This window comes from Pseudopipra pipra, chromosome 3 (assembly GCF_036250125.1).
Source record: "Pseudopipra pipra isolate bDixPip1 chromosome 3, bDixPip1.hap1, whole genome shotgun sequence".
NCBI classification, from domain to species: domain Eukaryota; kingdom Metazoa; phylum Chordata; class Aves; order Passeriformes; family Pipridae; genus Pseudopipra; species Pseudopipra pipra.
Genome location: NC_087551.1, coordinates 68,357,512 through 68,382,337, shown reverse-complemented (window position 1 = coordinate 68,382,337; position 24,826 = coordinate 68,357,512).

Below are 24,826 nucleotides of genomic sequence, written 5' to 3'. Positions count from 1 at the left end.
CCCAATCTAATAAATGGAAGAGACAGGCACTTCCAAAGAACAATAGTTGCACAAAGACCTGCCTCAACCTCTGTGAGTGTTAACTGTTCACCCTCAGTTGAAGAAAGAGGCTATATAGAATGCCTATGCATCTCACTTAGCCACCCTAGTTTACTGTTTAAAGTTACAAGGGACAAGTACGGGCCAGAAAATGTAAACACGTATCAGTTCATTTTACAAAGACAACCAAAGAGCGTACCTCTGTTGTTCATGAATCTCTAGGATTAAAAATGTCAGTCAGCCCATCAGCGTACTGAAACACTACCATAAAATTATTTACTATATGGTGGTGTATTCACACATTGTAAGTCACGAAATGTGGTAACCTGAATAATAGTATTCGAGAGATTCAGCAAATCTTGGACCCATATAAAAATACATCAATATAAACCACTGGCCAAATGCTCACAGAGATGAGGACTGCATTGCAGACAACTCCTGAAAAGGAGGTGGGGCAGTGGGAGCGTAAATTCGTGACACAGATTATTCGCAATGAATAATTCAGCTAGTTCTTTTTACAACACACTTCCACCAGCTGGCTTTTGTGTAAGAACTTCAAAGTATTTCAGTCTGAATTGATTAAGACTCTACACTACATTGATCTGGGCATTAGAAAAATTTGCTGCTCTCCAAAAAGCACTGCCACTTGAGCAATGCAGTTTTGTTCTACTTCTCTTGACAAGTTCATGAAAATATATCTTTGAAAATTAGAACATTTTTATTGATCTCAGATGCAGAAGTATTTTCATTTTGGCTTTCCTTTACAAGGAAAGTACTTGTTGAATCACAGAATTGCTGATATTTCCCTTATAATAGTATCACCTTGGATCACTGAAATCTATCAGTTTTGTTTCTAACTGCAGATGTGGACAATTCACAGCTAATGAAAAAAAGTTATGTGTGAGGAAAGTTCAACAAAAGCAGTCTTTTTTTTCTCCTCTCTTATTGAAAGCCCTTGTTAAGAAAAGTAAATCCCGTTTTTTCCCCCTTGGCACTAACATGCTGTAAGCAAGGACTATATTGATGCTAAATATTAGCAGCTGAGTTCCAGAGTGATGTATAAACAGAGTTCAAAGGCAGAAATAAATTTACATACGCATTGCTAACATAGTTTCTTTTACCACTGCAGTATTCTATACATTAATTTGAGTGCTGGAAAGCACTCTTTCTGTGGCTTGAATTTTAAAAACAAACTAAAACAGAAGAAATAATTTCTGAGGCCACAAATGGGACTTCGTGGAGACAGTACACATTAGGACTGCAGGCCTGGAAACTGCTTCTTATTTCTTCCCTTATTTTACTGTTTATTTAGTCATCCTTACTTGGGGGTCTGGCAATTTTTTTTTCTGTTTTGTGAAAGCAGCTGGGGCATTATGTGATACACCTCAGCGGGTACTTCACCGTACTCAAAAACACAAACATTATTTTATCACTGTGGGAAAATTATGTCTCATCCTCACTCATACGAATAAATATCTAGCCCGCTTTATCATCATCATGACAAAGAATGCTATCCATTTTTTTGGATAAACATAGATCAGTTCCACATAAAAAAACAAGAATACAACATGTAATCATGATGGACTGAGAAATATCAAAATTTTTATTTGGTTTAGGTCATCATTTGAAAGCTTAGATATAGCTTGAATATCCCAGTTTCAAATCTTTCCAAATGCAGACAGTAAAGATATGTGTGAGACCTTTCCACTGTCTTCTACTTCTTCCCAGAAAAAGACTTATACATACTGGATTTTTAACTGCTGATTTCCAGTAAAGCTGTGGCAAATTATGCTACCACCAGATGAGTACCCCTCTGGTTTGTAAAATGACGGTAACTGCAAGAGGTCATAGTGGCAGCTCCAAGAGTAAAGCAAAATGAAAATGAAAGAAATGTTTGGAGAATATAGTTGAATATTATATTCAGAAAATGAAGGAAAAAACTTAGAACCTCAAAGGAGTTTCTTTTTAGGCCTGAGTAAGGCTGATATATTGCGTTCACATGAGCCTTGTGCCATTCCTGAAACTGTATAAACAAACCAAACATTTACAGTACAATCAATTTGTGCAAATTCTAGCTGAGAACTTGCCTTACTTCTGGTTAAATGGATCTAGAAAATACCTGCTCAGGATGGAGCTATCCCTTATCCAATATGTTTAAAATTGTAAGTACCTTATGAAGCCTTTCAATATTAGAGGCCAAAACCTCAGTTACTGTCTTTAGACACAGTGGAAGCCTTTTTGGAGCCTTGTAGAGAGTATGCAGATTTTTTAGATGCCAGAATGATGCCTGGGATGCTAACATATAGTCCTGGAAAGGAGGGAGTGCTCTTTCCAGCTCTTACTTCAAGTAAAAGTGATAGGGAGGAAGATCACAGCAACCACATTAGGAATACTGCGTCTCTGCCTCTGCTGCCATCCCATGAAAAGCCTTGATGCTCAGACTGTACACAAGTATTGAGATCTGTGGTGTGTTTTATAAGGATATTTTAATAAAAGAGCAAGAACTTTGCAGGCTGACAGCAATAGAGAACTCTCCCATTTAGAGGAAGACAGCAAATAATGATATTCAGTCTGGTGCAGGCACCAAATGTAAATCCCTGACATTTAGTAGAACTTCTCTGTCTGCATGTGATTTCCATGTGCTCCTTTTGTAGGCAGTACTACAGAATGCCCTAGAAAAGAGTTAAGAAAATTGGAAAATTCCCCATGCCTATGCTTCAGAAAACCTTGGAATGGGTGAACAGCCTTGGGGGTAAGGTTTGATTTCAATAAATTCAGATTCCTACCCCAGATTTAAATACCAGTAAAAAACTCCAGCGTACACTTGCACACCAAAGGTTAGTCCTTTGTACTGGTGCCAAAAACAGTTCTGAAATTACTTTAAATATAGAGGATTTAGTTCTTTTCTGTATTTGTTCTCTCATAAGGTTAGATCATTTAAAATTTTTATCCATATATGATTTAAGCTCTCTACAGAAAAAACTGATTTGTTAAAAGTTTCTTCCTCTTCATAAGGTATGTCATGTCATAAAAATTGCAAGTTTTTGCAAAGTATTTATGCTCCTTTGGGAGATTAAAAAATACAAGTGCAAGGAGCTGTTATTGTACATACACAAACACAGTCTCTGTGGAGGCATTACCCACTTATTAGCATGGCATTTTAATGACATGCCCTCTTTCATCTGTTCTCCCAGATATTTTCCTCAGACCCAGACCCAGGATTTCACATCTCTGAGAGAGGTTTTTTACCAGATGCTGTTGCTTTTCTCCAGATCCAGCCTCTTTTCTGTTTTGTGCCTTTTCTGTAAATGCCAAGTGTCTCCTGATTCAAGATCAGCCTTTGCACTTCTGGAAGAGTCTCCATGTTAAGTTTCAAATTCACAGCAGCTAGAAGAGGTAGAAACAAAAAATACATCCCATTGCAAAAAGGAGTTTGATAGCTTTCCCACAGCACTTTCTTCTCCTACACCTAAAAGCTACAAGATATCAGACTTAAAGCTAGTTGAAATCATGTTTTGAAACATTCAGGAGTGCAGTAGCACTTCCGAACAGTCATCTTTGCAGGCAAGAGGAGAAACGTACTAGACCAGCAACCTTCCATAAACTCTCTGAAACTTTGCCAAGATAAAAGGGGGAGTTGTCTGGATTTAAAGGTGGAGGGAAGGAGAGGCAAAGGGCTACAAAATTTGGAGGCTGCAGAGAACATATGTTGATAGCTGCTCTCAGAATCCCCTCTGCTCTGATCCATGGCTTTTTGGCCAGATTTTCTTATTTGAGTTGACCTTTTCTTATTTTAGTCTTTCTTTTGCCATCATCATTGAATAACTTTTCGATTCTTAGCCTCTCCATTCAGGACGGCTATTGAGGTGCTGAAGAGAGTCCAAAGAAGGAAAATGAAGCTGGTGAAGGGTCTGGAGCACAAATTCTGTGAGGAGTGGCTAAGGGAATTGGAGTTGTTTAGCCTGGAGAAGAGGAGGGTCAGGCTCATGACTCTCTACAGCTACCTGAAAGGAGATTGTAACAAGATGAACTTCTCCCAGGCAACTAGCAGTAGGATGAGAGGGCATAGTCTTAAACTGTGTTAGGGGAGGTAGAAATGAGGAAGAAATTCTTCACAGAAAGGGATGATTACACATTGGAATGGATTGCCCAGGGAGATGGTGGAGTCATCATCCCTGGAGGTGTTTAAGGAGAGACTGATTGTGGCACATATTGATCATCATCATTGGTCTACTCTGACCTCCAATCAGGACACATGGAGACACACTATCTATGACGCTGTTGCTTCTTTTGAGAACACACACAGAATCATTCTTGAGAAGAAAAGACAACACAGAAAGAACGGTGTCCTGCCAATACCACCTAAGGAGACTTTCCACTGTGCCTTTTGCAACCGGACTTGTCTATCTCGCATTGGCCTTTTTAGCCATTAGCGTGCTTGTAGCAAGCATGGATAGAATCCTTCTCAAATCTTTGTTCACGAAGCCTAGCCATGATGATGATGATGATTGTGGCACTTAGCGCCATGGTCTAGTTGACGTGGTGGTGTTTGGTCATAGACTGGACTCAATAATCTCAGAGGTCTTTTCCAACCAAGTTGATTCTGTGATTCTGTAACAAATGCACACAGAAAAAAAAAAAGTCACATTTCATGTTTCAAATGCAGAACTCAACCCCATTTTTAGACATCATCTGCTGGTAGCTATCCTATATCTTACATTCATTATATGTAATAATTCTGAACTAATATAAAATAAAGGATTTTAAGGCTCTGAGAGGGAGAGAAATCAAACATATATTTCAGAAGAGAACAGCCAGCAGGCAGGGGAAGTAAGGAATAACATTCTGATTTTGTTTTGAGGAACGTCCTTCCATAAATAACACTGCTACATGAGTATAAATCAGAAGTGCCATAATTCTGATGAAACCCCAGGAGACTTAAGCTCTCTGCTCATGGGAAATTAATCTTAATTAACTCAGAAAACTTCTGGATAGGTTACATGTTTTTCATTCAGAGAGGTACCCTGACTGCTGAAGTCTGATATTCTCTCAGAAATGAAGATAATTAATGAATGAACTTCTGCTAAAATCCTAGTTGAAGTCCAGTTTGCACACCAGAGTGTCTAATATTGTTCACTTATTCTGTGATTCTGTGGCTTATTTTCATCTGCAAGCTTCACCATAAACCATTTTTTCACCAAATATTTATTTCCTATTCAATATAATGTTTCGCTTTTTAATCAAAGGAAGTGCTGGAATAATGGAAAGGCACTATATTTTAATTCATAAGAATGTTAAAGATTTATTTAAAATAAATTGTTATTTTTGAATTTATTTCTTTTTAAATCTAGGGTATACTTTGGGGGATTTGGGAATTTTTTTTTTAGTTATTTCAGATAACAAAATATAAATGTTTTTGTGCCTTTTTTAATCCCCTGAACTCTTTCACAATAGACTGTGGTTCATGGAAAATAATGTAATGGTCTTCCCACAGGCAGAACTAGACCCAAGCAGCAGACAATAACTTTTTCTCTGCATGGAAAAAGGAATGGTAGAGGTTCAGTTTAAAGACAGGTTCTGTCCCACAGTGGAATCTGAAACTGTTGTCCTCCCTTTATTCTCACTAGAAAGGAGAAAGTAAAAGAAAAAAAAAAAAGTAGAAAGAATAAAAGAAGACAGGGAAACAGTACATAAGACATATGTTTCAGAAAGAAATTGTTAAAGACAAAAGTCATGCTGTTAAATATGAGAATATAGTAGAGTGATCAGTCTTGTGTTTAGCACTGTGAACACAGGGCTTTACAAGCATAAAGGCTGTTTTGTTTTAAGAAAAAAGACCCAATTTTAGATATCTGGTGGAGAGGCTGGGGGATGGGAACTCACCATTAACTGGAACAACTGTTCAAAGCAAAGAAATGAAAAAGGGAACAGCAGAGGAATTTCTCTCCAAGTTGTCTACTGAAGCAGTTTCGGGTTTAATTTTCATGTCTGTTTTGCAATCCCTTGATAGTCAAAACTGGCTGACACAACACATGAGATATGCCAGTGCCAGTCCTCAGTATTTTGGGTTCCTGGAAACAGCACAAAGATCTGTGTTGACAAAAACTTTACAGATGTGCCAGATTTTTTATTCAGAGTGAGAAGCAGAGGTCCCTCAAATAGGAATGCTGCTCCTGCCAGGAGCAGACCTCTGAGATGCTGACTGGGCTGGGCCCTGGGTCACCCACATAGAGGGCATGTCACTGATGGGTATCCAGCATGTCCTGTCTGCCTGAAGCTAGGAAGGAGGGGTCATCAGAACAAGCTAACTTGTCAAGTGCAATGCTACTTTCACAAGCATTCAGCAAATATGAATAAGGTTCCCAGTTTACTGAATATCACCTTAAACCAGTTTTTAATAGTTTAAATAATAAATGGGAGCTTCTTTCACTTGCTTCTGTTGTGGGCTGATTTGAGATGTCCACAAACCAGTGGACATCTCAGTGAGAAGCCTCAAGGGGAATTCAATTCAATTCTCACTGAGAATCATATCCTGAAGCTTGTTTCTGGAACTATAGAAGGGATTTTTTTTTTTATTATTTTTTGTTTGTTTTGATAATAAGATACTTGGCAGATGATGAGCTCTTGGAAAATACCCAAAACTTTGAGCAACCTATGACAACATTGCAGGACCTGGCAAGAAAGTTCAAGTAGGGAAGAAGAAGCAGAATTTGAAGCTTAGGATCCAAAAAGAAGGGAAAGGAATCTGTGAAAGAACTGTGTCTCTTTGTTGTGGGAGAGGGTCAGAGAGGGTTGGAGAGGGTCAGAGAGGGTCGGAGAGGAGAGGGTCGGAGAGGAGAGGATTTTTGGCTTCACTCCATAAAATCGGTATACATAAAGCCAAGATCTTAATTTCCAAGTGTTTTGGGTTGTTGATATTGGTCAGGTTTTCGAACTTTGAAAAGAATGTCCAGATGCAACTGGATAATTTTTCTGATTATAAACTTCTGGTCAATTTAAGGTATATATTTGTGGTCCTTCATATATATAACCCAGGAGACTTTTGTATTTAGTGTCCTCCATACTGTCTTAGCTCTGTAAAGTAAGGAGACGTATCAGGATGTAGTACAGCTGAAGACTTTAAATCTAAAGTCTTAAATCTAAATCTAAAGCCCTTAAATCTAAACAATAAATGCAACTCAGCACAGATAAAATGTATTGTTTACATATCAGAAAGTTGTGTCAAAGCTTGTGCAAAAAAAGTGTATTCTGAAATACAAAAAAAAAAATAAATCTAATCTTAAGGTAATTTGCATTGATTTTTGAATAATATTTAACAAAATGTCCTTTAAACATATTAAATTAACCAAGAAAATGTTATCTATTATCCACAACCCAAAATTTATTTGTTTTTATTCTAAATTCAATTGCACAGTCTTGCTCAAAAGAAAGGAAGTAAACTTAATTCTATACAAAAGAAACACAACCAAGAGAAAGATGTCTTATATTTCACCAGGTTAGTAAACAATTTCCTAAACTTTAGTGATGAAATCCTTTTATTTTACTAAGGGAATCTGACACACAAATGTTACATTTTGCTATATATAATTATAGTATTTAAACAAATATTGCTTTACTGCCTACAGTAAATGTGTTTTCTTTCTAGAGCATTTTATCTAGCAATTCAAATGTTTATATTGTGATTTCTTTTTGTCAATCAAACAGGATTATCACTAAAAAAAGTATATCTTTCAAAAAAGATTTCTTTAAAAATGCTACTTTTTTATAGTGTTTTTATAAAGATAGTATTTTATGCAACAGTGAAGTCTTCAAATAATACACCTTCTCTAGATGCTTGTAATAAAATTACATCTTATACCTTATGTGTTGACAACAACAGTGACATTCTCAGACGTCCCATGAGCATGGCACAAACCAAAGGAAAATTATTTACAGGCCACACCAAAGGTTATTTACTAGTATTAATACTGTAAGATGCTTTTGGCCTTTTTCTGTTTCTGGTGTTCTTCTGGGACATTGCACAGAGGCACCACAGTTAAAGACATCTTTAAGGTAAAACAAGACAAATCCTCAAGCCTTTCTGTAATACGTGCAGTAAAGAAAAGTTAGGTGACAGCTAACCAGCAATCCACAGTCCCAAAGGTAGGCTGTGTGTCAAAGTAACTGTCAGCGCTCTCAGGATAAGGCCCACATCAAGACCAAGACATTTCTTTCATTCAGATTGAGTGTTTTGAGCAAATTTAGCAATCTTCTGAAGTGTATCTCTAAATCCAAGCACCAAGGTACTCGCTTTGAAGCTAATGTTCTTACAGATTAAAGTACTTAAAAAGCTTGTAGAATCAGCTCTGTTATTGCACAGGTGAAGAGATTGCTTTAGAAACTAATATGCATCTGCAGTGCTGAAAGACGTCAGGAAGAAAAGACTCTCTAAGACTTAGAGCACTCCTACACAGGTCTGACACGGGTAGAAAGCTGTAGAATTAAGCACTTCTGACTGAGGAGCAAATAAAACCAGAATCAAACACAGTTGGCTTCAGGTGGAAATTGAGCTGGTGGCACTCAGCTGGTGGCAGACAAATATTATTTCAATGTTTATATTCTGTATTTCATTTCTTTTTTATTTTATTTTATTTTTCTACACGGAACTGAGTAAACAAGAGAGAGTCAGAGAATTTCACCTTGCATTACAGAACCATACTCCATGAGTTATGTCCCATGTTGACCCCACTTTGGTGTTCTAGGGATGCTGCCTTACGCTTTGGAGGAGGGGAAGAAAAAGTCTTTTGTTTTCCTTTTATTAGAACATAGATTTCTTTACTTTCTACCTATGCTGTCTGTATACTTCTCAAGTGTCCCCATTGAATGTCCATTTCTTGTACTGCTTTCACCGTCTGGATTACATTTGGCAACTCATGTTTTCAGAATACATTGCACTTTGAGTGTGTCTTCCTTGCACATCTTTTCAAAGATGTTTCTTTCAGAATAAATACCTCTTTGAACAGACTTTGAATCAGCCATAAGAATTTCTCTTCCCAGCTGTTTGCCCTCAGGTTGCCTGCCCCAGGACTTATATTCATAGAGGTTTAACTTTCATGATCCTATTAGCAAGAATTTGCTTCCTCATTGTAAGGTCCTACACCTTTGCAAAGTCCACACAAACTATGTTGCCTCTCATTAAATTACTGTTGAAGTGAAAAATATGTTATTCTGGAGTTGTTTCTTTAGGTAACATACAAGTGTTAGCTTGAGATCTAGTTCAGAGTAAAATCTGGGTCTCTGAAGAGAGATTTTTTTAGAGACTCATCAGTGAACATAGGTTCTTTTCTCAAATTTTGATCCATTAAGAAAGTTTTAAGGCTCATGGTTACTTTACAAAGCTTTAAATTTAAACCAGACCTTGTAGAGTACATCAGGTGGCATAACAAGTGGTAGAAGAAATAGGCCTCTCCAATCTCTTTGTGGTGGGATAACCAGAAAGAGCAACGGTCTGTTTGGGACTGTAGTCTCACAACACTGTCTGAATCAGGCTATTAAGTGCTGGAAGAGTAAGAAAGAGAAAGAGAAAGATGAGCAGGATTAAAAGGATCTCCTGAGGCTCTGGGTTCCTTGGCACAAAATGGCTATTGAAGTTGTGAAGTGAGAAAAGCTAAATATTACAATCTTCTTTAGCCATCTGCTGTGGGTTTTCTTAGCTTTCTTCAGCACAGAATTTGAAACACAGTCCTTCCAATTATGCCTCATTTCTTTACAGGTATTTTTCTCAAAACAAATGATTGCACTTCTTAAAAGTATGTTCTGCTTATGCAGTGCCATAGAAAGGTTGCCTAGACGTTTACATGCGTGTTGCTAAAATGGATCTTCAAAACTAGGCACCAGGTCTTTAACTCTGCAGAGTTTGAATCTTAGGCAGCTGGATTTCCCAGTGCAGTTTTTTGAAACTCTCTGCATGAAAAACTTGACTTTTCAGTTTTTCTTAGGCATTGTACTTACTACCACACTGTAAATTACAATTCATTTCTATAAAATCAAGTTATGGGGACAGGAAGGATTTAAGTCCCTGAGTTTTGTTTACTTTTATCTGTGCCTAAATTTTGTCTTTAGAGTACTGATTAAAGTAAGGGTTAAGATTCTTGATACCTTTTGTTGAAATTTATCTTTAAAATACAAACATGACTAACTAATATGATGCAAATAAGATTCCTCAGTGATTCATTGCAAATAAAAAACAAACATACAGTTATAAAGGTTGCTGTTATTGTTTCCAGATAACTGGGAAAAGCACACTGAACTTGACAAATATTTTGATGCCTCTTTTTAACAGTATTTCTGACACAGAGAAACAGAAAGCAAGTCATTAATTGAATCATTCATATTTTTCTAAGTAACTTGATATCAACAATTTCAGAAACTGTAGGTATAATTTTATTTTCCTGGTTCAGGTTTATCTTTATACTTACAAGAACACTGTATCCCAGGCACTGGATTCTTTCCTGTTCATAAAAGACCTCGCTAAATACTGCTTGAAAAATAAAAAATGATGTTATAGAGTACAGACAGTGCAATTCAGTGCATAACATATGTTTATAATATGTTCAGTGATGCAAAGAATGCAAAATATCAAGTACTTACAAAATTTTACAATGCTGGGAAAAATGGAGATATTCCTCCTAATGGATTCAAAATAAAGAGATATGTCAGTGGTAGTTCTGACCTACAATTCTAAGAAAAACCTTTTAGTATAACATAAATAAAGATTAAGTTACCATATTAAACAGCCAGCCAAATAAAATCTAATACTAGAATACTAATACTAATTAGTATATAAACTAATATTAATTCTAATACTAGAATTCTAACACTAATAACTATGTGTAAAGAGAAGATACTTGACTAGGAGTCAAGTACTATCTCCAGCACTGGTCAGTTGAAGTGGCCTCAGAAAAGTCAAGTCATTTCTTAGTAAATCTATTTCCTATTCTCTGCCAAAACCATGAATTTAAACTAACTAGGGCAGTATTCACTAGGTGAACATCTACCCAGGACCTTATTACTTAGACTCTTCTCATTGTTTCTGAAGAGAAAATAGTATGTTTTAGAATATGATTCATCTGAGCAGAGGATATATCTTTCCAATTGATAAATCACATATTTGAAGTCATTATTTCTTTCTAATGGTTACAGATGCCTGGATCAAATATACACACACACACATACATACATAAGACATCTAAAGTTAGATGAAGAGTTATACTCCATTTGGTCTTAAAATAACAAGTGATATGGTCCAGAAGGAGTAGCTCTGCGGAGCAAAACACTTGTTCGTGCGGGTCCAACACCCATGCTAAATGTGCTTCAGGGATTTTACTTCAAATGAGAAGTAAAAGACATTAGAGGAGCACACATTTTAGTTTCATTTCACCCCAAAGGAATGCATTTTACAATCTCCAAGGCAGTTCCATGATGAGAGCCAAAGCGCAATAGGTGAGAACAAATAGAATATGCTCTTCCAAGGTTCATGTCTCCTCTGAATTATAATACTAGTATAGATATGCCCATTCTCTTACTTTCTAACTATAACCAGAAGAATATAGAGTTAAGACTCAGAATTATTTCACAGAATTGCAATAACAGAAATTAATGATCATGATTATTAATTAATAATAGTGATCCTCAAAAAATTCTCTTCCGAGGTTGGGCTGATGCTCATGAGAAGTCTGATACTAATGAATCTATCTCCTTCCAACATAAAATGTCTTATTTTGTTCAGCCTGCATAGCATCTTCCCTATTGTGTAGTCCTCCACAAACTCACTTTATCTTTACCAATTGGCTTTCTCAAGGGTGGGGATGAGGGAGGAGCATTTGAAGATCACTTTCCAAGTGACTCACACTGTCCTGTGACTTTTTGCACTCTTTGATGCTTTTGGTCAGACTCAGCATCTCAAGTTCTCTGCTTGAAGCAATAAAAAGGACATGGACTTGATCTTTTATCACCTGTCACTCAACACTATTTAATATGCCTGTGTGAATTCACCTGTCTTTCAATAACAGTTTTGCTTTGTAACTTTTTACTTATATTTTGCCACCCCAGCTCTGTGTGGGAATATTTTTAATCATTTCAAAACCCTATTTGAGATTTTCTTTCTTCTGTTTTATGTTATGAGGCTGATGGAACTCAGATTTTTTTTTTCCTTATTTTTCCTTAGGACCATAATTCCAAAAGTAACTGAAGGATTTAAACATTGCTGTGAAGTTAGTGTAGAACTGTATTACAAGGCATACATATAAAAAACAAAAATAAAAAAAACCTCACCAAACTCCCATTTTCAAAACAGACCAATTAAACTTCTTTTTTTTTTCCAGTGTGGACCTAGTTGGTGCTAGTTATCTGCATCGCTTTGCCACAACTGATCCCTAGCTAAAGGTATGAAGTTGCTGAATTCCTGAAGTTGTTTGGATTGTTTGTGATGCTATCAACATTTTAAAGTTAATCAGTGAACTCTAGATTCAAGTTGTGGCAAGAATGGTACAAGAGAGATTGATTTTCATGTGTGGTGGGATTTTTTTTTTTCAGTTAAATTTTTTTAAGTCCTCTTCAAGTCTGCACGTAGCCTGAGCTGCAATAACTGCAGCCTAGGGCAGTGTCAGTGAGGCAATCAACACCTTATCTGGGTAGCTTTCATTTCCTGTTGAAAGAGGTTGCTGAGGTATGCACTGAATTCACATCTCCCCCCACAAACTACTTTATCCTCTGTTCTATCTCTCCAGTGATCTTCCTTCCCACAGCAGAGGAAGAAGGCTGGGCCTCCTCACACTGCTTCAAACACCTTCCTTCTTAATCCCCACTGTTTGGATTCACTGCGAGCGTGAGGCTTCTTCAACTTTTACTTAAATGTTTCAGTTCCTACTTTTAGGGAGCTGACTTGAAATGTATGTTGCAGTCCCCTAAAATCCATGGTTTCATAACAAAAGTATTGACATGTGCTATGCAAGTAATTTCATCTTAATAAAACAAAATAACTTAATAGTATGATAACCAGCCAGTTTCGGTCATCCTTCCCTCTGCTTGCTAATGAGATTAAATGCCAAATTGATGTGAGGCAAATTATTTTTTAATACTATAAAATTGTATTTTTAGAGCTTGATCTAAAATCAGTTTCATATGTAGTTAGAATAGGTCAATAAATGGTTAAAGGTTCCTGAATGGGCTTTTAGACATCCTTGTTTGCTTGGGTTTTTTTCTCTTTTTGGTTCTGCAGACTGGATTCATCTAGGCCAATAGAAAATAATTTGCCCTATAAAATTTACCCTCCCTGAAGCAATGAAGCAAATTCAGCAAGATTGTTTTCTCTTAAGTCACTTAGAAAGGGCTGGGTGGGTTGGGAAACCAACTCCTATTCAAGTAAGACTGGAAAGCAGCAGAATAATACATTTAGATAACGATCTGAGACCAAATTCATCATTAGTGATATCATTAAGACCTCTGTTCTATATTTCAGGAGGGGTGAGAGACGTAAAACTGACATAACATAGCAAATTTTCTAACATTCACTAATCCATCAGGGGTTAGAAAAAAGTTGGAAATTTCTCTTTCCCTCTAAATCTACCACATATCCTAACAAAGCCAAGTAGCAAATCCTCTGTGGGGGAAAAAAAAGGGGAAAAACTTAGAACACCTTCCCCTGCAAATCCACACCACTGGAAAAATCAGAGATAATATCTGAACATACTCAGAGTGTCATAATGTCCACTATGAATTCTGATTTCTTCCAGTGACTTTAACTCAGTATCTCAGATTGCTTCCAGAAACCAAAACCAGAAATCATTTTGAAGCTGGATATGTCTGGGTTTTTTAATTGTAACGCTGACGCTGTTAAGGTCATGCTACATCTTTCCTCTCAGATCTAGCTGCAGCCTTTGGCTGTAGACTGTTTTACTAACAGTTATTTCATTTTCAGGTATTTTTGCTTGCTCTTACCACAGCTGAAACTATAGTCTTCCCTGGAAATGTCAAAATGGTAACAAGGCATTGCCTCAAACTGTCATCTGCAAAAAAGTGGAAATTTTGACCACTGCCATCAATTTCAACAAAGAGCAGGCATGTCCAGTGTACAGTACCCTTGTGTACAGCTAAGCTTTGCAAAAGTTACTCCTTAGTGCTTTTGCCTTCTTGCAAGAATACTTCTACATAAATTATTCACAATTATCATTAATTCACAGACTCAGTTGAATAGACTTGAATGGCACAAGGGACCATTTTGGTAATGTATCCTGCTTAATAGACACCACAGGACCTCCCCCAACAAGCAATTCCTGATTTGCATCCAGACCTGATTTACTAAAGGAACTTTGCCAAGAGACATGTTCTTCATTGCTTCACTTTGTGAGCTGCTCTTTTCCAAAGTGCAGATTTTGCAGCTTAAATTGTATATAATCACACAATGAGTTAGGTTGGAAGTGGCCTTTAAAGATCATCTAGTTCGACACCGCTTCCCTGGTCAGGGACACCTTGCACTAGACCAGGTTTCTCACTGCCAGGGATGGGGCATCCATAGCCACTCTGGGCAGCCTGTTCCAGTGCCTCACTACCCTCACTGCAGAAAAATTCTTACTTATATCAAATCTAAACCCTTTTTCTGTTTCTTTGTTCTGGCTGGATAATTAACTCAACCATGCTACCATTTCCTTCCCTTGGAAGTACGAGTCAGGTAAGTAACCGACAAAGGAAAATGCAACTACATACACAGGCAGGATCCTCTGTTGATATCAGTCACTGAAATCATATTCAAGTCAAACATTTTGCCACTGTAGATCACCTGAGAATCTGTCCCCTAGGGAGTAGAAATAATATGATATGGCCTTTATGATGATGATAATCAGGAAGCACGTGAACTAGATTTGTTTGCAACTTCACGAATTCATTTTTTAATAAACCGAGCTAAACCATTGCATTAGGATTTGCAGTAGGAGAAAAAAGGATGCTGGATTATAAATAGAATATGATTATTGAAGAGTATTTATTGTGGTTAAAACATAATTAACTTTGTATTCAAACACTGAGGAAACTGAGATGGTGATAAGGAGCCATAACTTCCTGGTTTGGATTCAGTTTTGATTTTTCTTAAAGCCCAAGTGACAAATGACGACACGTAAGTTTTGCAGAGAAGGGGTGTCATGAATTGGATTGTCTTGTTGTCAATGCATCCTATGAAATAGGATTTGCTGGTTACGTTGCAGTCTTTTTGTTGACCAGATCAAGAGTAGTCTGATAAACGAGATAGAACTCTGAGTCTGACATCGAAAGTTGAGGTTTATCAGAACTTCAAATAAGCTTTGAAATTTTCTATCCAAGTATTTGCTACTTGACTACGTGAACTCTTTAATCTCTGGTACTGTGTTGGCACTGTGTGTAACTTTCTGCAATTAACATCACTTCTTTGCATCAGATGACACATTTGTAAAGACAGTGGTACAATGTACAATGAAGATGGTGAAAGGTCTGGAGGATAGGTCCCAGGAGGAGCAGCTGAGGGAACTGAAGCTATAAGTTCTCCAGGTTGAGGGATCCTGGAGAAGAGGAGGACCAGGGGTGACTTAATTCTACAGCTACCAGAAAGGAGGCCGTAGCCGGATGGGGGTCACCCTTTTCTCCTCGTCAACTAGCAACAGGGTGAGAGAACATAGTCTTAAGCTGCATCAGGGGAGCTTTAAGTTGGAAAATAGAGGGAATTTCTTCACAGAAAGGGTGATTAAATATTGGAATGGACTGCCCCCAGGAAGTGATGGAGTCACTGTTTCTGGAGGTGTTTAAGAAAAGACTTCATGTGGCACTTAGTCCATGGTCTAGTTGACATGGTCGTGTTTGGTCATAGGTTGGACTAGATGATCTCAGAGGTCTTTTCCAGTCTAATTGATTCTGTGATTCTATGTGATACACGGTGGCATTAACTGGTCATGTTGCTCTGGTGCAAGGGCACCACACCCTTAATAAGTGCTCATTTTATCAGAGGGAAGGTCCCAACAGAAATCCTCTGCTTAATTAGGGTGTCACTTCAGAAAGCATCCACTAAGGAAAGCAATGTTTAATCAGCTATTTAGATGTGTTTGAATTATGAGCTTTGTGAGGCAATTTACTGTTCCTGTTGGTAGACAGCCAATATAACAGGGCAGAGCTCTTGGTAAAATTCTGTGGCTTGTAACAATGACAATAATTATGTAGCACATTTTGCACAATCTCAATCTTAGTAATAACATTAATGCTTTGCTCTTTGCAATGCTATAAATGTTTCTATAAACTCTAAATTTCAAATGTACATTCATGTACATTCTACCTTATGTTTAACTCTTGAAATAATAGAAAATAACTGTTCAAACCTTTTTACCAAACTTACCACTATTACCAGGAGATCAGTAGTTTCTTATTTGTTTTATTCTTATGTTGTCACTTCTAAATATGTCTTTAATGCAATTTACTTTTGCTTGTATTTTAACATTCCTAGATACTGACGTAATGAAAAAATTGAATTAATCTTACTTCTTTCTTCCTATGCATTAAAAAGTATGTTTTATCTAGTAGAATTACTGCAACCTACTTTTGAACCTCTTCCTAATATACAGGTAGCTGTCATCATTCATAATTCAGCAGATTACACAAACTATTTCTCAGCACTTTCACAGCACCAGAAATACTGGCTTTCTGTACAGCACAGCAGGCTGCACAGATTTTTTTGGCTATGTGTATCAAGAGATCTTTTAGTTCATACAGTTTACCCTGTTCAACCACCCAACTATTAAAAGATGGAGGTCATTTAAGTGATTTTCTCTTGCATTTCTTGAGTCTGGTGCAGACCTTTACCTACTTTCTCAGTTCTGGATGTGTAAGCTGCTCAAGTGCATCTAGACTGTAATTTGACTCATCTTTGTTAGCAATTCTCTCACTCATGGCAAAATTGTGTTAGATATATGATTGCTTCACATTACTAATCAGAGAGTCACAGAATGACAGAATATAGGCCTTCAAGGGGTGCCACAAGAGAACTTCATGGTACACCTTTCACTGACAGCTAAAGACCCCATTGTGCCCTGAGCAAAGCATTCCCCACTTCCTCTGGATAACCTCCCCCACTGCCACATGATCCTGACTGCAGAGAAAATGTAAGGAGTGAGGAACAAGTAATACTGTAAAAAGTCAAGGACCTGGAAAAATGTACCAGTTCTTAAGTAACAGCTACCTGACCATCTCAGTAGTAATATCTACCTTGTCTCAATCCATCTCAATCCTGCTGAAAAGGTAGTAGCTGATGAGGCTTTTTAAACATAGCTGGTCCTAGGAGGGAAGTGTTAACTAAGTATACCCTGCATTGCCTGTGCTGACATTTTTAATGAAGCTGAAAAATGAACAAAGAAATCAATTCAGGCTGTCTCAGCTGTGGTGCATGAGAGAAAAAGAGTAGTGACTATAAGCAGGAAAAAAATATGTTTTTCTCCAAATGCAAGACTTCTGACCAGAAGATGTAATTTGCTGAACAAGAAATGTTATTTTCAGGGTGTTTTTCCAAATGGAATTTATTTAAAAAATGAATCACTAATGAAAATATTTCCTTCAAAAATTAGTTTTCTTGTGTTTTCATTGAATTGAAACAAATATATAAATACTATTCTTTTAAATTGTATTTTTTTTTCTGTCTTTCATCTTCCATTTATATGCCAGATATGTTCAACCTGCATTATCTTGGTCGCTTTTAAAAGAAATACAGAAGTTGGTATTATTTTTCTACTTCTACTTTCTACAAACATAAACTTGTTATCCAAACATTTTAGCACTAAATATGAACTGACAACTTCTATCATAAAAAAACTAACACTTATTTCTTTTGAGGGATTCTAATAGAAAATAGAAGAAACCTTGAAAATTCCCTCAAGAATAGTTTTATATTACAGTAAATTAAAATACTTTCCCTCTTTATTCTGCTTTTGGGAATATCTCTCTCTATCTTGTATGAGACTAAGTGTATCCTGAAGTACATTTCTGGAGTGGAAAAAAAAAATGGATCCATTAAAAATAAATAGGAAGAATTGATTATTTTTTGTCAGTTAAAGTGTCCCTGCATATTCCATGGGTGTTTTGTGAGACATTTTTAGGAGAATGACAAAATTCTGCAGGATTTGGCTAAATATACATGTATTAAGACACTTATGAGTCTTTAGTGACAAATAAAAACATGAGGCACAAATTTTTTCTACCAAATATTTTGCCAATCATGAAATAGCTAATATTTTTATGTGGTTTATTGCTGAGAAAATATAGTTGCACAGGACCTGTTTTTTTTCCCTTGAGTAACAAGATAATTTACTAATACCTTCAATTTTTTATTTTATTCACCTCCACCTCTTAAAAATTAATAAGCTGTTTTCAAAGCTCTGCAAACATTTATTTGCTTCTTCCCAATTCTATGTTTACTCTCCTCACCACCTCATTTATCAGTGATGTTCATCCTGGCCTTGATAGACTGATGGTTATCTTTTTCCTGCTGATTTTATTGCGTTGGGAGTTATCAAGCTTACCAAGGACTGTGTCGTCAGTGGTATACACAACATCACATGGATCACAAGATCAGGTGTCTGAAAAAAAGTGAACAAAACAGGTTGATTTGTAGCTGGAGGGGGAATTTCTACAATGTATCTGATATCTCATGGAGTTTATTCAATTGTGTCTTAGGGCAGAATTTGTAAAGGGTTTTTTTGTTCCCTTAAGTCCTCCCTTTCATGGCTGGTGTGAGACACAACCTTTTCTCCAGCCATTCTTGTGATGCAACATCTACAGAACCTAAAATATCCTGGTTTGTTTATTTATTTTGTGTTTTGGAACAGGATGGATCCTTGAGATACTGTATCTTCTCATCAGAGTCCTGGGAAGCAGCCAAAGCAGTCAAACCATCATTACCCTTACTCCAGAGCTGGCACAGCAGAGCCCACTCTCCATGGACCAGGAGCTCAAACACAACACATTTGTCATTGTGCTCACACCACTTGCCACATCACCTATCTCAATGTGTCACCTGGGAATGGCCTCCCAGGGTGGCCACACTGGCAAGAAAGGTTCTTGAGCATTGCTCAGCTTGGCGTAGCACAAGCTGTAAATAATGGGATCAAGCCAGGAATCCTTCTGCTTTGGAAGCAGGCTGTTATTCATTTTGTAACAAATCCATGTTCAGGAGGATGTTACTGCTTTCCTAAAAATCAGTTTTATTGCAAGTCTCGAATAACTAAATCCAGGATGATGTTGCTGCCTGGGTGGAAGTGAGAGCAGGGGCTGGAAACACACACAGAGCAGGAGTGAGAGTGTGTGTGCACAGTCCTGTCAAAGTGCTATGGTCTTCCCTGCCTGAAGCATCTCAGCTATGCCAGCACTTCTTGTCTCTGAACTAGAGCTGCCAACTGGGCTAAATCACATGGTGACTTTGTGAGGCTGACAAATGTAGGTTAAAATGCACCGGCCAAGCTCATTTCCATTTGGATTTTACCCAAAGTCTCAGATAAAGGGCCTGAGCAATAATTTGATGCACTAATTAGCCCATTAAAAAAGATTGTTATTTTTAGGTGCCTGTAGTTTTGTTTCAGATGAGAAAAAGTCTTTGGTATATTTTGAAGAATTTTGTGGAGAAGCTTGTTGCAAGTAAGAATAAACAAACAAGCTCTTTCAAATTCCTGGAAATGACTGAGAGACATGTCGTAAATTCTTTGAATTAGTAAAATAGACTGCAAGTGACCAAGCATGCAAAAGCAGGGTTAACATATCACAGAGTACCTCAGTTGGCTAAGGTGACTACTGCATTCTAACTTTAATTTTTCTGAATTTATTTTATAATTTAATATTTAATTCATAACACTGTATAATAAAGGACCACCGTACCTCTTATTATAAAAAGCCTACACTGAAAGAATACTAAAACTGCAGAATAAAGTGGTGAAAACTTAAGAAAACATTAGCTGTCCAAATTTCATTTACTTCCATTAATATGGCTTTAAGAACATTTAAAAACGTGTTTACAAATACTGTACTTTGGTATTCATTCCATGTGTGATCTCACACCTTGTTTACTGAACATCATCCAAATTTGCACTGAATAGTTGATTGTTAATTCTGAATAATTAATATTGTTACAGTATGTTGTCCAAAGTTTCCTGGAATAATTGCCTAGAGTTAGGTTTCCAAGTCCTTATTGGTTAATTTAAAACAGTGAGACAGCAAATTTTACTGGAATCATTAAAAACACAAAACTTTTGAAGCACTAATTGTTTATTTAGATATCTGAACTAAGTCTGCAGTGCTCAAAAAACACATGCTTTGGATGAGCTGAGGAAATAACCTTCCAAGTTTTTAGGATTTAGTTCAGATCATAAGACAGTTTTTCTCTTTGTGAAGTGCCATCCATTCTTCACTTTCACCCTCATTCTGAGTTGCAGAAGTATAAAATTGACTGCCAGTGAAGTCAGCACGTCATAGGAAGCGCTAACATGGGTTTAATGCTGCTACAAGGATGCAGCACTTGAGATGAACACATTCATCTGCCAACACTGACCATGCAGTGAGTCTCAAACACTTGTTTTGCTCAAAAGAGCAACAAAGAGAAGCAGATTAGGAAAACACTGCTCATCAGTTATAATTCATCCACAAGTTTAGTCCTGGCCTTGTTTGACTTTCCTTTATACCATTGTGAAGGAGTAACTTGGCTTCAGTCAATGCAGTAAAACTGCTGTCAAAACAGCATATGTGGAGAACTCAAAACTCATTTGAGGATGGGTAGATAAAGAAAACAGGGCAGTAACATGCAAGGACCTTATTGATTATCTACATAGTATTAGCAGTGCCTCATAAGTTTGGGGGTTTTGTCTAACTTTTGCTTACTATTAGTTGTTTGCCCCTCAGAATTGTACACAGAGCTACTTAGTCATGTAAATTTAGGAGCAGCCTATAGGAGTTCCAACTACCACAGAAACACTGAAACAGTCACTAGCTATTTACTGTTTATTACTCATTCATCTTCAACTGTGTCCTTGGTTAATCTCGACTCCTCTCCTGTCTAAGAGGGTGAAAAAACAATACTTTCCTCTGTTTTGACTCCAGTGACTGCAAGGACACACAGTAGGAGTCGCAGGAAAGGACATGGCATTCCCTAACTACATCCTAGCTAACCAGAGATTTGTCTTTTCCAGTCTTTGAAAGACTCTGAGAATACAAAAAAAAAAAAAAAAAGGAAACATTTCAATTGCTTTTTACTTTATTCTCCTCTCATAAATACAGGGAAACAAGACTTTATTAGGCATCCTTAATTTTGTTGCTACTCTTACATGAGTGAAGCACCTGCAGATCCCAAGTGAGATAGGAGTCAGCAGTGCAAGGTGCTGTACAGATAAAAATCTCTTGAAAGTGTCTGCTCCGAGTGATCACCAGCTGACTGGATAAGGGATATAGGAGGGAAGCAAGCAGCAAAGAGGCAGAGGTGCTTGCTCAGAGTCACTCAGCAGAGCAGTGACATAGCTGTGAATAAACTCCAGGTATCCAGATGCTCAGAACTCTGCTCAGGCCAATACACTGAGCAGCCTTGCCAGCTAAAACAAACATATATTTTTTCATCTGTTGACAAACTGCCAACTACAGTGAAATGTGTTAACAAGATGTATAAAAACAGGTTTCACTCTTGAAATCTGCTTGAAAACAAAGCAAAACACAACACCCTTTTTTCTCGTTGTTCAGAGTCACATAAATATTTCAGATTTTTAGGATGTTGGACAAATTCATTTGAAAAACAAAAAGAAGCAATTCATTACTTTTTATTAGCATCTGACCTTTGGAAAGAGAATGCAATTCTCGAGGTTTGTCTCTGCCACTTTTTTAAAGTGCACATAAACTAACACTGCTCATCAAATGGTAGATTTTAACAATTAGTATGGATGCCTTGAAAGAACCCTGTACCAAATAAAGTGTTTGTTCGAGGGGAAAGCATCTTGTTCAAATGATATTCACAACAATACCTAAGTAGTTTATTGCAGCAGCTACCTTCTGACATTCACCAAGTTTTACACCAGCTGTAAAACATATTGCAAAACTTCCTTGTATTAAATCCTGTCAGCAAGACTCTGTTTCAGCTCCAAATCTGCTGGGCAGAAATAAAAAGTCAGCACAGCAGAAAAATACTTCCTTGTGCTTGACCAAAACCGAAACGAAAAAAAAAAAGAAAACAGAGGAAAAATAAAAGAAGAAAGCCAGAAGATCTTTTTTTTTTTTAATAGTATTTCTAATTGTAGCTTCAAGAACAGAATAGAGAACCACCTTAAGACTCTGAGTTGGAGTGCAGGGGAGGGGGGGTTTATGTCAGTTCTTTATAGCTTTAAATCATCACGACCATTGGATGCTGATTCACAGCTATAAACTACTTCCAGTGTTTACATTAGGGTTTCTGAAAGAAATGCATATCTCAGGCCAGCAGATCAAATACATCACTGTCTACAGGAACTGAAGTAAGGCAAGTATATATTGTATCCAAATGAGGCCTGCAGGAATCCAAGGCAAGAAAACTTTGATAAATTACACCCAAAAAAACTGCAGACAAAGACAACAATGAGGATGGAGAAAAGGTATATAGTGAGCTTTTTTGTACACAGAAATGAATGTGACAGGACTACAGGACTACATCTCTCCGTCTTTATGAAAGTGAAGGTCTATTTCGTGGTAGAAAGCAGAGGCATTTTTCTTTTCTTCTCTTTAAATTCCATAAAGCACAAGTGAATTTCAAAACTGTGTGTGCTGTGGTCAGGAGGTGAAGTCAGATTTTCCCAAGAGAGGAGAACTTTGGGATACTGCTAGGTTCAGTGTTGCTAGGTTCGGTGTGACGGTCCTCTGTATGCTATTGAACTCGAGCATCAGCTGCTGTGCCCAGATTCAGTCCTTATGGGGGTTGCAGGGCAGGAGGGCACAGAGCCAAGAGAAGCAAGCTTCCCTCTCAGGAAGGCAGCAAGTGCCCTGCAATTGCCTGCTGTATCCCGGCAGCTGAAATAACCTGCGTGTTCTCATAGGTGGAAAGACTTTTTCACCAGTCCTCAGGTTTGCTCCCCCTCCTCTTGTCTCACTTGTGTGCCTCTTGCTCAAATAGCTTCCTGCTTCCACCACCAAATGACACTCATTCCATTGCAAATGGGTCCTTTGAAGTCGAAGAGGAGTGGCCTGGATTTTATCCATGGCACAGAATCCTAGCATAACTTTAACCCTCCTTTTTTTTTTTTTGGTGGGGGTGGAGAAGGGGAGAAGCAGCAGTTACTGAAAACAAAAGGAAGAAAAAATACAAAAATAAAATTTTTCAATCTGCAGTCATCAATTAACATGTTAATAAAGGGCTTTCCAGAAAAAAAGTAGCTACTACTGCATCTGCTCACCCTTGTATACAGTCGTCTCATCAACTTGAGATTTCCAGAGCTATATCACCATTTAGTCAAAGGCTCTTGCTTTCAAGGTCAATTAGCCCGTGGTCATGTCACAGAGAGTTCTGAAGGAACTCCTTAGGTCTGACACCTACATTTCATGCCTACCCATGGAGGAAAGGGAAGTGAAACTGTTAATTGGTTGTCAGGCAGGATGAAAACATTATTCCCATGGCTTACTAGATGTTTGCAGATAAGAAAGCTTAAATGTTCCTGTTTAGATTTTTTTTTTAATTTAACAAATAAAAAAAAAGTTCTTGTGAAATTCCTTGAAGACCAGAAAATCAGAGTATCTTGGTTTGGGTTTGAGGTTATATTTTTTTTCTAACGATAATAAATGAAATAAAATATTTTGCTGAAATGACAAATCATTCCAGTTCTCAACTGGCAACATATAATTTTAAAAATGTGTCAAAGTCAGTCAAAGGGAATTTTTGGAATGTTTACATTTGTTAAGGAAAGATTTGGCAAAATGCATTCTTGAAATGTTTTGATTTCACTCAATCTACCTCTTTACACAAAACAAAGAAAAAAAAAGAAAAAAAAATTGGTGAAAGAAACTTTCACTGAGCTCAGATTAGAGATGGCTTTTGGGCTATGAAGTTTACATTAAATGAAGAAAAGCCCTTAAACTGTAGTTCAGGTCATTGTTTAGTCTACATGTTTGTTGGTGTCCTTTTAACGCCTGCCACATTTCTCAGATTCATAAGAGTGGACTCTTCCATTCAAAACACAACACAAATTCTACCTCAGGTCCAGGTTTTTAACTGCAAACTGGAGGTAAAAAGTTATATCTGCTCCTAACATGTCTCTTTCAATGCGCATAAATGTTTTAATTTTATAAATTTTTTAATATATGTAAGGTGGTTTGCTGGGACCATAACAAGAAATCTTTGCAAAGAAAATTGCACACAGTATGTAAATCCATAATTAGTAATTAACACTGTGAAGGTGCAGGCTAGTATATTCTTATAAGAGCAGATATTTGTGTTGTGAGGCTATCAAAAAAACCCAAACGAAAAAACCCAAACCAAATAAACTCCAAACACCAAGTATAAATAAAGCATAAAAACAAGGGAAATACAAACTGAAAGATTACAATATATAGTACTAGAGACCTGTTTTCCAATTCATGAGAAAAACAAAAAAAACACATTATTAGCCTCCTTAAGAAAACACTTTATGTACACTCCTAAATACACTAAAAACAGTATAAAACAAGGTCTCTCCAGTGTGTTACACATTTGAGACCCTTGGGATTTCTCTTATAGTGTCGTGTAATTTATTTCTTATAAACTAATCTCCTACTT